The sequence below is a fragment of the Hemitrygon akajei genome, chromosome 6, assembly GCF_048418815.1.
Source record: "Hemitrygon akajei chromosome 6, sHemAka1.3, whole genome shotgun sequence".
NCBI lineage: Eukaryota > Metazoa > Chordata > Chondrichthyes > Myliobatiformes > Dasyatidae > Hemitrygon > Hemitrygon akajei.
The window spans coordinates 57142228-57156130 of NC_133129.1; the positions used below are offsets into that span (position 1 = coordinate 57142228).

The window sequence follows — 13903 nt, forward strand, 5'->3', positions numbered from 1 at the left end:
CGACCTGCTGAACTGTAAAGCATGAATGTGGCTGCACAGATTCAGAGGGTGATAAAGAAGGCATATAGCATATAACCATATAACAATTACAGCACGGAAACAGGCCATCTCGGCCCTTCTAGTCCATGCCAAACGCTTACGCTCATCTAGTCCCACTGGCCCGCACTCAGCCCATAACCCTCTATTCCTTTCCTGTCCATATACCTATCCAATTTTACTTTAAATGACAATACCGAACCTGCCTCTACCACTTCTACTGGAAGCTCGTTCCACACAGCTACCACTCTCTGAGTAAAGAAATTCCTTGCCTTTATTACTCAGGACACTCAGTTCAAGAGTCAAGAAGTTGTGTTACAGCTTTAGAAAATGCTAGTTAGGCCATATCTGGAACATAGCATTCATTTCTGGTCGCCCCCTTATAGGAAGGATGTTGAGGCTTTGCAGAAGGTGCAGAAGAGTTTTACCAGGATATTGTCAGGACAAGAAGTCACTCCAGATGGGAGACCAGATAGAAATTTATATGATCAAGAGAGCCTTGATATAGTAGACAGCAGTATCTTTATCCCAGGGTTAAAAAGAATAATACTAGAGGGCATTTATTTCAGGTGAAAAGTGAGTAATTTCGAAGGTGATGTGCAGAGCAAATATTTTTTACAGAGACTGGTGGTACCTACAATGCTCTGCCAGAGGCAGTTATGGAAGCAAATATAATAGTGGTGCATTAGAGAGTCTTCAAAGGGTAAAAGAATGTGCAGAGAATGGAGGGATCTGAACTAGTATGACCAGAAGGAGTTAGTTAAGTTAGGTGTTTATTACCCATTTACAGTAATTAGTTTGGTACAATATTGTGGGATGAAAGGCCAGTTTATGTGCTGTAGTGTTCCGTGTTCTGTGAAGATGAAATAGTTCTACTGCCTATAAGGATGGTTATGGCCAGTACAACACACTAAGATGAAAAGTCAACAGCAGCACATTATCAACACACAAATATTTTCAGATGCTAGTTGATGAAGAAGGTAGTGACATTACAGGTAATTTTGCTTTTATTATACACTGTCATCTTCAGCATATCACATGCTTGCTATAAAGTCATTGAGTAAAAGGTTTTTTTAATTAACTGTTATGTTTCTCTAAGTAAACCAGTGAATACACAAGTGAGATTCACAAATGTAAATACAAAATGATCATTTTTAGTAGCTTTAAAATGTTTCTGATGACATTGGCCAATCAACAGTTGGGTTGGTCCAGTTCAGGTTGACAACTTTAAATGATCACAACACCAAAGGCTGTATTCAACCAAAGGTTCTAGTTTAGCCAAAGGATACATTTTTTATAGTTTTTCCATCGATTGGTTGTTTCTGACAGCCCAAGGTGATGTGGTTTCTAAGCAAAGCACATCATAGTAGGCCAGATTTGGTGTTCAAAGACAGTTTCAATCTCTCATCACTACAGTCGGAAGTTCCTACCTGCTTCAAAGGGGCAACAATTATATCAGTGCCCAAGAAGAGCAGGATGAGCTGCTTTAATGACTATTGTCTAGTAGCACTCACATCTACGGTAATGAGATGCTTTGAGAGGTTGGTTATGGCTAGAAATAGATCCTGTCTCAGCAAGTTCCTAGACCCACTGCAATTTGTCAATTGCCACAATAGGGCTATGGCACATGCAATCTCACTGGCTCTTCATGAGGCCTTGGATCAATACAAATAGCTATGTCAAGTTGCTGGTTATTGACTACAGCTCAGGTTGAACTCAGTTATTCCTACAGTTCTGTTCGAAAAGCTCCAGAGCCTGGGCTTCTGTACCCTCACCTCCCAGCAACAGGAACCTTGTCTTTCTAACCAGAAGACCACAATATGTGCGGATTGGAAAAACATCTCCACCTCACTGACAATCTACATGGTGCACTTCGGGCATGTGTGCTTAGCCCACTGCTCTACTCTCTACACCCATGGCTGTGTGGCTAGGCACAGCTCAAATGTCATCTATAAACTTGTTGGTGATACAACCATTGTTGGCAGAATTCCAGATGGTGACAAGAGGGCACACTGGAGTGAGATATACCAGCTAGTTCAGTGGTGTTGCAGCAGCAATCTTCCATTCATTGTCAGTAAGATCAAAGAACTGATTGTGGAATTCAGAAAGGTTAAGACGAGGGATCAGTCCTCATAGAGGGATTAGCTTATAAGGGAAAGTGAGCAGGGGATAGATAGGAGCTACAGGGAGTTAGTCACCCTGAGGCTGTAGGAGTTAGACAAGTGGGTGATTGTCAGGGAAGGGATGGGAAGAGCTCAGATAGTAGAGAGCACCCCTGTGGCCATCCCCCTCAGTAATCGTTATTGTTTTGGATGCTTTTGAGGGGGATGACCTGACAGAGGACAATCACATCGATGGGTCTCTGGCACTGAACCTGGTTCCATGGTGCTGAAGGGAGAGAAGGAGATGGTGAATGCGGTAGCCATGGGGGATTCCATAGTGAGGGGAACAGACAAGAGGTTCTGTCAGCCTGATAGAGGTATCCGCATAGTGTGTTCCCTCCCAGGTGCCAGGGTATGGGATGTCTCGGATTGGGTGCAGAGAATTCTGAAGGGAGAGGGGGAAAAGCCAGAAGTCTTGGTACATGTTGGTACCAATGAAATAGGTACAAAAAGGGAGGAGGTCCTGAAGAGAGAATTCAGGAAGTTGGGTAGGAAGCTGAAAAGCAGGACCTCCAGGGTAGTAATCTCAGGATTGCTGTCTGTGCCACGTACTAATGAGCACAAAAATAGCATGATCAGGCATATTAATTTGTGACTGAGAGACTGGTGTAGGGGGCAGGGCTTCAAGTTCCTGGATCATTGAGGCCTCTTCTGGGGGAGGTACAACCTGTACAAAATGCACGGGTTACACCTGAACCCAAAGGAGTCCAATATCCTAGCAGGCATGTTTAATCCAGCTATTCAGGAGGGTTTAAACTAATTTAACAGGGGGATGGGAACTGGAGTGATAGGGCTGAGGAAGGGGAAAACAGAAATAAATCAAATATAGCTTGCAACAGAGATGATAGAAAGGATAGGCAGGAGATAAGGCATAATCACAGCTAGTCGCTTGAGTTACAGAGCAATAGAGGCATGGTGCAGTTAAAACAGAAAGCAACAAATACTCGACTGAAAGTGTTGTATTTGAATGCACGCAGTATAAGAAATAAAATGGATGATCTTGAAATTCAGCTACAGATTGGCAAGTATGACTGCCATTGGAAGCTGAATATCCAAGGATATACGGTGTATTGGAAAGATAGGTTAGAAGGCGGGGGGGGGGGGAGGTGATGTGGCCCTATGTCTAAGAAGTAATATTAAATCATGAGAAAGGGATGGGATGACATAGGAACAGAAGGTGTAGAGTCTCTATGGGTTGAGTTAAGAAATGGCAAGGATAAAAGGATCCTAATGGCAGTTGTATACAGGCCTTGAAACAGCAGCCGGGATGTGGATTACAAATGACAGCAGGAGATAGAAAAGGTATGTCAGAACGGCAATGTCATAATAATCGTTGGGGATTTTAACATTGAAAGTGGATTGGGAAAACCAGGCCAGTACTGGACCTCAAGAGAGAGAATTTTTAGGATGTCTAAGGGATGGCCTTTTAGAACAGCTTGTGGTTGAGCCCACTAAGGGATCAGCTGTGCTGGATTGGGTGTTGTGCAATGATCTGGAGGTGATAAGAGAGCTTAAGGTTAAGGAACCCTTAGGGAACAGTGATCACAATATGATCAAGTTCACTTTGAAATTTGAGTAGGAGAAACTAAATTCCAATGTGTCAGTATTTCAGTGGAATAAAGGAAATTACATTGGCATGAGAGGGGAACTGGCCAAAGTTGACTGGAAAGGGACACTAGTAGGAAGGACAGCAGAGCAGCAATAGCTGGAGTTACTGCGAAAAATGAGGGAAGTGCAAGGCAGATATATTCAAAATAAGAAGAACATCTCAAATGGAAGAAGGACACTGCTGTGGCTGATAAGTGAAGTCAGAGCCAAAGTAAAAGCAAAAGAGAGGGCATACAAGGAAGCCAAAACCAGTGGGAAGATAGAGGATTGGGAAGTTTATAAAAACTTGCAGAAGGAAACTAAGAATGTTATCAAGAAGGAAAAGATGAATGATGAAAGGAAGCTGGTGACTAATATCAAAGAAGATACAAAAAGCTTTTTTAAATATATAAAAGGTAAAAGAGAGCTGAAGGTAGATATAGGACCAATAGAAAATGACGCTGGAGATATTGTACTGAAAAATGCAGAGAAGGAAGAGGAACTGAATGCATATTTTGCATCAGTATTCACAGTGGAAGACATATGCAGTATACTAGACATTCAAAAGTGTCTGGGAAGTGAAGTATGTGCAGTGAAAATTACAACTGAGAAGGTGCTCAGGAAGCTTAGTGGTCTGAGGGTGGATAAATCTCCTGGACCTGATGGAATGCACCCTTGGGTTCTGGAGGAAGTAGCTGGAGAGATTGTGGAGGCATTAAAAATGATCTTTCAAGAATCGATGGATTCTGGCATTGTACCGGATGACTGGAAAATTGCAAATTTTACTCTGCTAATTAAGAAGGGTGGGAGGCAGCATAAAGGAAACTATAGACCTGTTAGCCTGACATCAGTGGTTGGGAAGTTGTTGGAATTGATTGTTAGGAATGAGATTACGGAATACCTGAAGGCACCTGACAAGATAGGCCAAAGCCAGCATGGTTTCCTGAATGGAAAATCCTGCTTGACCAACCTACTGAAATTTTTTGAGGAAATTACAAGCAGGGTAGGCAAAAGATAAGCAGTAGATGTGGTGTACTTTGATTTTCAGAAGGCCTTTGACAAGGTACTGCACACGAGGCTGCTTAGCAAGGTAAGAGCCCATGGAATTACTGGAAAGTTACTAGCATGGGTGGAGCATTGCCTGATCGGCAGAAAACAGAGTGGGAATAAAGGGATCCTATTCTGGTTGGCTGCCGGTTACCACTGGAGTTAAACATATGCTGGTGTTGGGACTGCTGCTTTTATGATGTATGTCAATGATTTGGACTATGGGATTAATGGATTTGTGGTTAAATTTTCTGAAGATACAAAGATAGGTGAAGGAATGGATAGTGTTGTGGAAACAGAGAGCCTGCAGAGAGACTTAGATAGTTTAGGGGAATGAGCAAAGAAGTGGCAAATGAAATACAATGTTGGAAAGTTTATGGTCATGCACCTTGGTGAAAGAAGTAAACTGGCAGACTATTATTTAGATGGGGAGAGAATTCAAAATGCAGAGATGCGAAGGGACTTGGGAGTCCTTGTGCAAGATACCCTAAAGGTTAACCTCCAGGTTGAGTTGGTTGTGAAGAAGGTGAATGCAATTTTGGCATTCATTTCTAGAGGTATAGAATATAAGAGAAGGGATGTAATGTTGAGGCTCTATAAGGCTCTTGTGAGACCGCACTTAATATATTGGGCTCCTTATTTTAGAAAGGATATACTGACATTGGGGAGGGTTCAGAGAAGATTCATGAGAATAATTCCAGGAATGAAAGGGTTACTGTATGAGGAACATCTGGCAGCCCTTGGGCTGTATTCCCTGGAGTTCAGGAGAATGGGGTGGGGGGGGGGGGTGTTATAGAAATATTCTGAATGTTAAAAGGCCTGAACAGATTAGATATGGCAAAGTTATTTCCCATGGTAGGGGAGTCCAGGACAAGAGGGCACGAATTCAGGATTGAAGGACGTCCATTTGGAATATAGATGCAGAAAAATTACTTCAGTCAGAGGGTGGTAAATGTGTGGAATTTGTCGCCACAAGTGGCTGTGGAGGTGAAGTCATTGGGTGCATTTAAGGCAGAGATAGATAGGTTCTTGATTAGTCAGGACATCAAAGAGTTTGGGGAGAAGGCAAGGAAGAATTGGATCAGCCCATGATTGAATGGTGGAGCAGACTTGATGGACAGAAAGGCCTACTTCTGCTCTTATATCTTATGGTCTTATAGAAGTTGAAAGAGTGACCAATTTCAAATTCCTGGGTGTCAATATCGATGCAGCTACAAAGAAGGCTATATTTCATTTGGAGATTGAGGAGGTCTGTTATGTCACCAAAAACACACACAAATTTCTACAGATGTGCCGTGGAGAACATTCTAACTGGCTGCATCACTTTCTGGTATGGCAGGGGGCACTGCACAGGATTGAAGTAAGCTGCAGAGAGTTGTAAACTTAGTCAGCCCCATCATGGACACTAGCCTCTGTAGTATCCAGGACACCTTCAAGGAGGAATGCCTCAACAGGGTGACGTTCATCATTAAGGACCCTCCATCACCCAGAACATGCCCTCTTCTCATTGCTACCATCAGGAAGGAGGCACACTTGCCTAAAGACACACACTCAACAATTCATGATCAACATATTCCCCTGCTATCCGATTAATGAATAGACATTGAATCCATGAACACTACCTCACTACGTTTTTTTCTATTTTTGTACTACTTATTTAATATAACTATTTAATATACTGTATATATATGTAATTCACAGTAGTTTATTATTGTGGATTGCATTGCACTACTGCCACAAAGTTAATAAATTTTGATGCTGATGATAATAAACTTGATTCTGATTCTGATTACAGGTATGCTCATTCATTGCTATTTCTCTTTGCCATAGGCTCCATCAATTCATCATAATGTGTAGAAATAGATTCTATCTACAGTTCTGGGTACACAAAGATAGTCAGAATAGTCCTATTTTTTAAAACATAGATTTGGTGAGTTTGCTTCTTTATATTGTAACAGGAAATGTTTCAGAGACCTCAATCAATATTCCACCTCAATGCCAACAGATCATAAAGTCATAACAATTCATTAATTTAAAAGAGACATATTTGATTTTTCTCTGAGTGCGGAGAGTGGAGGAGTGGAATATGAACACTGTTCCAGACAGTGAAACAGAAAAAAAAATCTTACATTCCAACACATACCTGCCAAGGTTATCCCATAACTAACGCAGATTTACTTTGCAAATCCCACATTGGAAGTACCAATGGGGACTAAGGCACTCAATCACAATTTAAGATTTGATTTTAATGTTGTTTCCAGAGCTTTCTATCATCCGTCTCCTCCCTCCCCAACCCTATCCAATCCCTCAGTTGTATAGGATGCCCAGGGATTTATGAATTTGTATGGATAAAATAGCAGATTATTGGTGGTGCTGGCAAACTGAGATAAAGCTTTTTCAAATACTTCCATAAAAAGAGATTACAAAAATATAGAACTAGTTTTAAATGGACCTAAAAAATCATTTTCACAGTCTATGAAAGAAGCAACAAAGATAAGCAGATGTGCTTTCAACCACAGATCCCCTGAAAGATAACATAATTCATCCCTGTATGTAGAAAAATCAAATGCCATGGAAACAGGATTTATACTATCCAGTTATTAGTTATTGCACATTATGTAATGCAATATAAAGCAATAATTCAATGCAGTGATAGTGTGATGTCACAGACTGTGTGAGTGCTGTTTATGACGATCAGAAGAAACTCAAGATTAAATTATTGCTTCAGTACACACAATCATAGATGTCTGTTATTTTTCATTTATTATAAAAAAGACCTGTGATGGTAACATAGATTGAACAGTTCAAAAGCAAAGTATGATTCTGATGGTGTCAAATAACTGGTGGTAGCAACATAATTTGTACGCCCTAAAGGAAAGCAAGAAAATATGCTGCATAAATATGCAGGAATAAATTCTCTTCCCACTGTACTCGAGAAGCATCTTTGATAATGATCTGCAGTAATACTAATATTTCCCTTCTTTGTTGAAGGACAACAGTTCTACAACAATTTTACAGCTTATCATCAATGAACAATGCAAGTATGGATGTTAAAATAACTACTTTTAATGACTACTCACGTATAATTATCACCAGGTTATATGAGTTTCAGGAAGTGATGGCATCAAAGCTTCTTTGCACTTCTCTTTTGACAGAGTTAGTTGGCATTTTCTATACATGGCCTCTTAATATGTGTTGCACTAATAGTGAGTGCTGTAGTTTACTTAGCGTAAGCCTAAAGGATCCTATCTCTGCTCAATATCTGCAGGGATGGGATCACAGAATGCTATGGAGCACACTGGGACATGGGAGTATCAGGTAGGTACTCACACGCCTCAGATAGATGCAGGGATTAGGGTAATTATAGAGTGAGCAAAGGTTTGGTGGAGGAAGTATGGGTCTCAAGGACATTAGTCACTGGAGCAGCTATGTATCAAGTATTGCAGGATTAGGGTGATTATGAAGGAACAAAAGATTTCTTACACAAGATATGAGTCTTGAGGTAGATAACCATTATCTACATAGGGTGAAGAGATTTTATAGAAACTGGTACTCAGGGGATTTAGGAATGAGAATTTCAAATAACCCTGATCATAAGAAATCAAGAGCATGGAGATACAGCAATGCTGAAAGGGTAGTGGCACCCACAAGCTGTGAATGATGATTATTCGACCTGTCTTTGTAAGATCCTGCACTTTGCTTGCAACAGCATCTTTAATTATTCCACATTTTGCAACTCCACTACTCTGTCCATTTCCTGTGTCACACTTCCGTGTCAAGAAGTTCCTTGTACTGGACACTCTTTTAACTATTTTAACAAGTAGGTTGCATCAGTTTTTAATTGAAGAAAATTGGACACATGGTAAGATTGAAGCAGTAAAACATACTGCTTAAAAACAATTAAAAAATTAAAATTAAAAAGAATTTTACGGATTAAAAAGAATGGGAATATTCAATGGGCATATAGAGAGAACTGCAGAACAAATCTTAGGTTACTGCAGAACATCAGGGAGAAATTGCCATACTGGATACATCAAGGGTCAATTAAGCATGGCCAAGCATAAAAGAGGACCAAGACGGTGGCATTTTTATAAAAGGAGGAAAAAGACTTAGCGATACAATTTCATTTCAGGTTAAGAAACTTTGGTATGTCAAAAGATTGAATTGTCCACATTCGGATGAAGGGAAACAAACTTAGACAGTGCTGATTTTAAAATAAAAGCTTGCATTTAAGAGTCTTAGGATAACTACAGGAGATAATTCACATAGGAAATGCAGCGTACTTAACACCATAAGACATAGGAGGAGAATTAGCTCACTCTACCCATCAAGTCTACCCTGCCATTCCGTCATGGTGGATTTATTACCCCTCTCAACCCCATCATCCTGCCTTCTCCCAGTAATCTTTGATGCCATGACTAATCAAGAACCTATCAACCTTTGTTTTAAATATACTCAGTGATTTGGCTTCCACAGTTATCTGTGGCAATAAATTCCACAGATTCACCAACCTCTGGCTAAAAAAAATCCTCCTTTCTTCTAAATGGAGTCCCTTTATTTTGTGGCTGTGCCCTCTAGTCCTAAACTCTCACATTACATGAAACATTCTCTCCACATTCACTCTATCTTTCAATATTCAATAGATTTCAATGAGATCCCCCTTCATTCTTCTTTTTTTTAAAAAACTTTTTTTATTGTTTTCAAATAGTTACAGAATAAATGTGTATGAAAAAAAGTGTTACCCAGCCCCCCTCCCCTTAACCCCTCCCCCCTAACATCCCTATTAAAAAAATAAGAAAGAAAAAAAAAGGGAATGCCTGGATGTTGGAAGATCCCCACATGCTCCACGGAGTTCTCATTTTTTTAAATATATGTTAAAATTCTTTTTCTTTTTACTGGCCCATTAAGCCCATTAACATTAAAACTTAAAAAATTTAGTTGATTAGTCATTATTTTTTTTATTATATTACTCCAATCTATAATAATACCTAATCTTTCCACTTTCGTGGTATCCTGGGAAATCTTTATAAAAATCTCCATGTTGCTATGTGTGCCCCCACCAATCATCCAGGCAAAAAGATAGAAAAAAATTAAAATATAAAGAAAAAAAACCAAAATACCCCCCTACTAATGTTGTGGAAAAAAGACACAACATTACCCCCCTCTGCTGTGCGGGTCATGGCAACCGCCATGATTACACACGTGAATCCCGCAGTAACCGATCCACAGCCTCCCAGCCCCCCCACAACGTAAAAAAGTAAATGTATAAGAAGAGAAAAAAAATACTATTCTCATTTAGTATTTCTAAAATTTTGCTTTTCTCTTCTATAATATCCATAAATGTCCATCACTTCTGTTCCTTGGGTCTATCTTCATCTTTAATCCATTACGTTTGGAAGCCTCTATGTGTAATTAGCGAATAGATGGAAGTTCTTGTACAAACTCCTCCGCTTTTCGATAATCGGAAAAAAAATTTTTTCCCTCCTCCAAGAAAATTATCAGTGTTGCTGGATGACGCATTGTAAATTTATAACCCTTTTCCCATAAGGCTTTTTTTGCTGGGTTAAATTCCTTCTTTCTTTTCAAAAGGTTGTAACTTATATCAGGATAAAAAAGAACTGGTTTCCCTGCTATCATCAGTGGCCCGTTTCTATTTTTGGCACTTTGGGCAGCGGCCTTCAGGATCTTTTCTTTGTCTTGGTATCGTAAGCATTTTATCAAAATTGATCGTGGATTTTGATCAGCTCGAGGTCTTGACCTTAAAGATCTATGCACCCTTTCAATCTCAATTGGAGTTTCTCTTTCCATTTCCAATTTTTCAGGGATCCATTTTTGAAAAAAATTTATTGGATCTTCTCCTTCTATATCTTCTTTAAGTCCAACAATTTTAATATTATTTCATCTACTGAGATTTTCAAGCTTATCAATTTTTTCCATAAATTGTTTTCTTTCTGATGTCCAAGCAGTATTTTCCTTTTCCATTTTGTCCATTCTTTCAACCATGTCCTGCGATGTAGTTTCCAAGTCCGTAATTCTTTTTTCCATTTTTTCCTGTCTCTTTGTCATTTTATCAAGCATAATCTCCATATTGGTCATTTTTTTTTCGAGTATTTTTTGATTATTTTTAATTATTTTTAATATGTCTAATTTACGCATTATTTGCCTCAAAGTCTTTTCTATATTTCTAGAAGGACTTTTAACTCCTTCTTCATCTGATCCTTCCGAGAGATTTGACTCTCCCTCCGATTCGCTATCACTTTCAGTTGCAGTGGTAGCTGGGCTTTGTAGTTCTTGTTGCTCCCATTTGCACATGCTCCATCCTTCGCGTTTGCGCAGTTCACGATGGTCTTTTCCTTTGGAAGTGGCCAATGTTGCCACAGTCTCCTGTTCCGTATTGTCGGTGATATAATGTACCTGAGACCGCGATTCCTCGGTAGACGTGGGCCTTGTTCTTGTTCCAACTTGCGTAGTCTTCCCGGTATTAGTTTTCTTCATCTTCCTTCCTTGAGGCATAGCTTGACACAGTCCGGAGTCGTTTATAAGTAACTTTTAGAAAGTATTGACTAACTTTTCTTCATTTAAACATTAATTTATTAACTTTTTACGGGAGAGCTGGGCCCCTGCGTCTCGATCCTATGTCATCACGTGACGTCCCCCCCCTTCATTCTTCTGAACTCCAGTGAGTACAGGCCCAGAACCATCAAATGCTCCTCATACACTAACCCCTTTATTCCCGGAATCATTCTTGTGAACCTCCTCTATATCTTCTCCAATGCCAGCACATCTTTTCTTAGATAACAGGCCTAAAACTGCTCACAATACTCCAAGCGCCTTTTAAGAGAGATACTGCTCCAAAATAAGTTCTACATTGAATGTACATTGAATCTACACAGACCATCAACCATCAAGTTTATGTAAATTCCATATGAATCCCTTTTTTTAATTTCTCCCCAGATTTTCTTCAACTCCCTCCAGGTTCTCCACTGCACTTGTACTCTCAGACCAATTTAAAGAGGCTAATTAACCTGCTTGTCTTTGGGATGTGGAAGGAAACTCACATGGTGTCATGGGAAGTTTGCACAATCAGTTTTTGCCAGCGTACATAATCTGTTAATATACTTTTATATGTCACCAATATGATTAGTACTAGCAATCCTAAAATGTGGTTCCTTTGTAACCTAAAAAATGTAGAGAATTATTAAATTTGCATGGTAGAACCCTGTGTGATAACACTGGTCACTTCCCACCATTTCACTGTCACTTCTTGTTTCTATTTCCATCTAATACATCCTCACCAATTTCAGAGTTAAGCCAGTAATATGCCTGCCTTCCCATGAACTGTTCTTTGGGCGAAAGTTGCCTTCCATTAAGATTAAATAATCATTTTTGGAGATCCAAAATAAATAACATACATTTTTGTACTGTTGTATATCATTTAAGTTATTTCCTCAAAAGCTGAGTTTTTTCGATGTGACCCAAACAAATTTATCTTCACAAATATATTCCGGTTTTCTTGAATGAGTTCATATGTCTGAAAGTGCTCTGATACTCCCATCTGAATTTGTATTCACTTACCTCCCCACCCTGAGCAGATGTTAGATCAACAGCATGATAATATACATTTCTTTAATCTTTCTGAAATATTGGAGTTACATTTGTAATTTTTCAATCTGTAGGGAAAATTTCTCAGTCAAGAGCTTGAAAGATAATGCTAGAGCATCTACAATTTTGTCAAGACTTAGCTTTTAAAATCCTACATAGAAACAACCATTCTCAGGAAATGTCAGTCTATAGTTCTTTTACTTTTTCCTGCATTTTTATTCTTCTTATGTGAACTTCTGGTGAATTCTAGACATTGATTCACCATTGACTTGTTTCGAATGTCAGGCACTTTATCCTTTCTTTTCTACAGTGAACAGTAACAGAGATGAATTATTTAACATGTCATAGCTGGCGAAATTTAGATAGCTATGCGGCATCTATGGAGGAAAATAAATTATCGATGACTGGTCCTGAACATTCATCCCAGTCCTGATGAAGGGTGTCGGCCTGAAACATCCACTGTTTACTTCCCTCTGTAGATGCTGCCTGATCTGTTGAGTTCCTTCAGCACTTTTTGTTTGTTGCTCCAGATTTTTAGCATTTGATTTATCATCTCCCTTGTCTCTCCAAGTCTGTTATTTCCTTGTTTTCCTATGTAAAACTGTCTGTGTTTTCAATGGGCCTGTTTTCTTTATTTAAACACATTCATAACTAATTTGTTTCTTTCCATATAATTCTATACAGATTATATATATATTTTGGCAATATCGTTTTTTATATTCCTCTTACCTAAATCCATGTAATTCTTTCTGCGTTTGTGTGTTTTAGCTATTAGTTTCACCCTATCTCTCATCTCTTTTATTTACCACGACTGTTTTCATTGTTACATACTGTTCTTGTCATTGGTTTTATATTAGGCTAAACTCTTGCGTAAACAGTTCCCACTATTTGCCCGCAAACAGCTCTCACCAGCTTGCTGTTAATCTTTTACAGCTATATCAGAAGTCATTGTAGTCATTGTGTTCTAAGTCTAACATTGAACTTAATAACCTGGACATTGTCAGATAAATATACATTATTTTCTGCCCATTTGCCACTCACTATTCAGTTTCACATCAACTCTGATAATGGCTGAAAAAGTGTTACTGCAAAACAAAATCTTGGATGGCTTCATTTACCCATTAGCATTCTGTTTGAGTTATGTGAAACCTAAAGATTTTCGTTGATGTGAAACCTAAAGGCCTACAATTACTGCACTTTTGTAAAACAACCTAATCTCCAAATTAACATGCTCTACCATTTTTATTTCGTTAACGATATGTTTACTCTATGGCTAATGTTGTAAAGGATAAATACTATACAACTTTATTGGCTCTTAATCTTAATTTCTAACCATAAAGCCTTTGACGGTTGCTTCAGCCACCCATTTCCTCTCTTATTAATACATAATAGTTTACTTAATACTGTTCTTTCTTCTCTTTCAGCTTTCATTTCTTCCAAGCATTACCATCTACACATTTGGAGCAATA

At 39.0% G+C, this 13903-nt stretch overlaps 1 protein-coding gene across 1 annotated transcript in view; it reads right to left on the reverse strand.

Annotated features, from left to right (window-relative positions):
* The window catches only part of LOC140729077 (receptor-type tyrosine-protein phosphatase delta-like), a 2395537-nt gene that overhangs the window by 1092683 nt on the left and 1288951 nt on the right, over positions 1-13903 (reverse strand). The gene's annotated exons all lie outside the window — the stretch shown is intronic.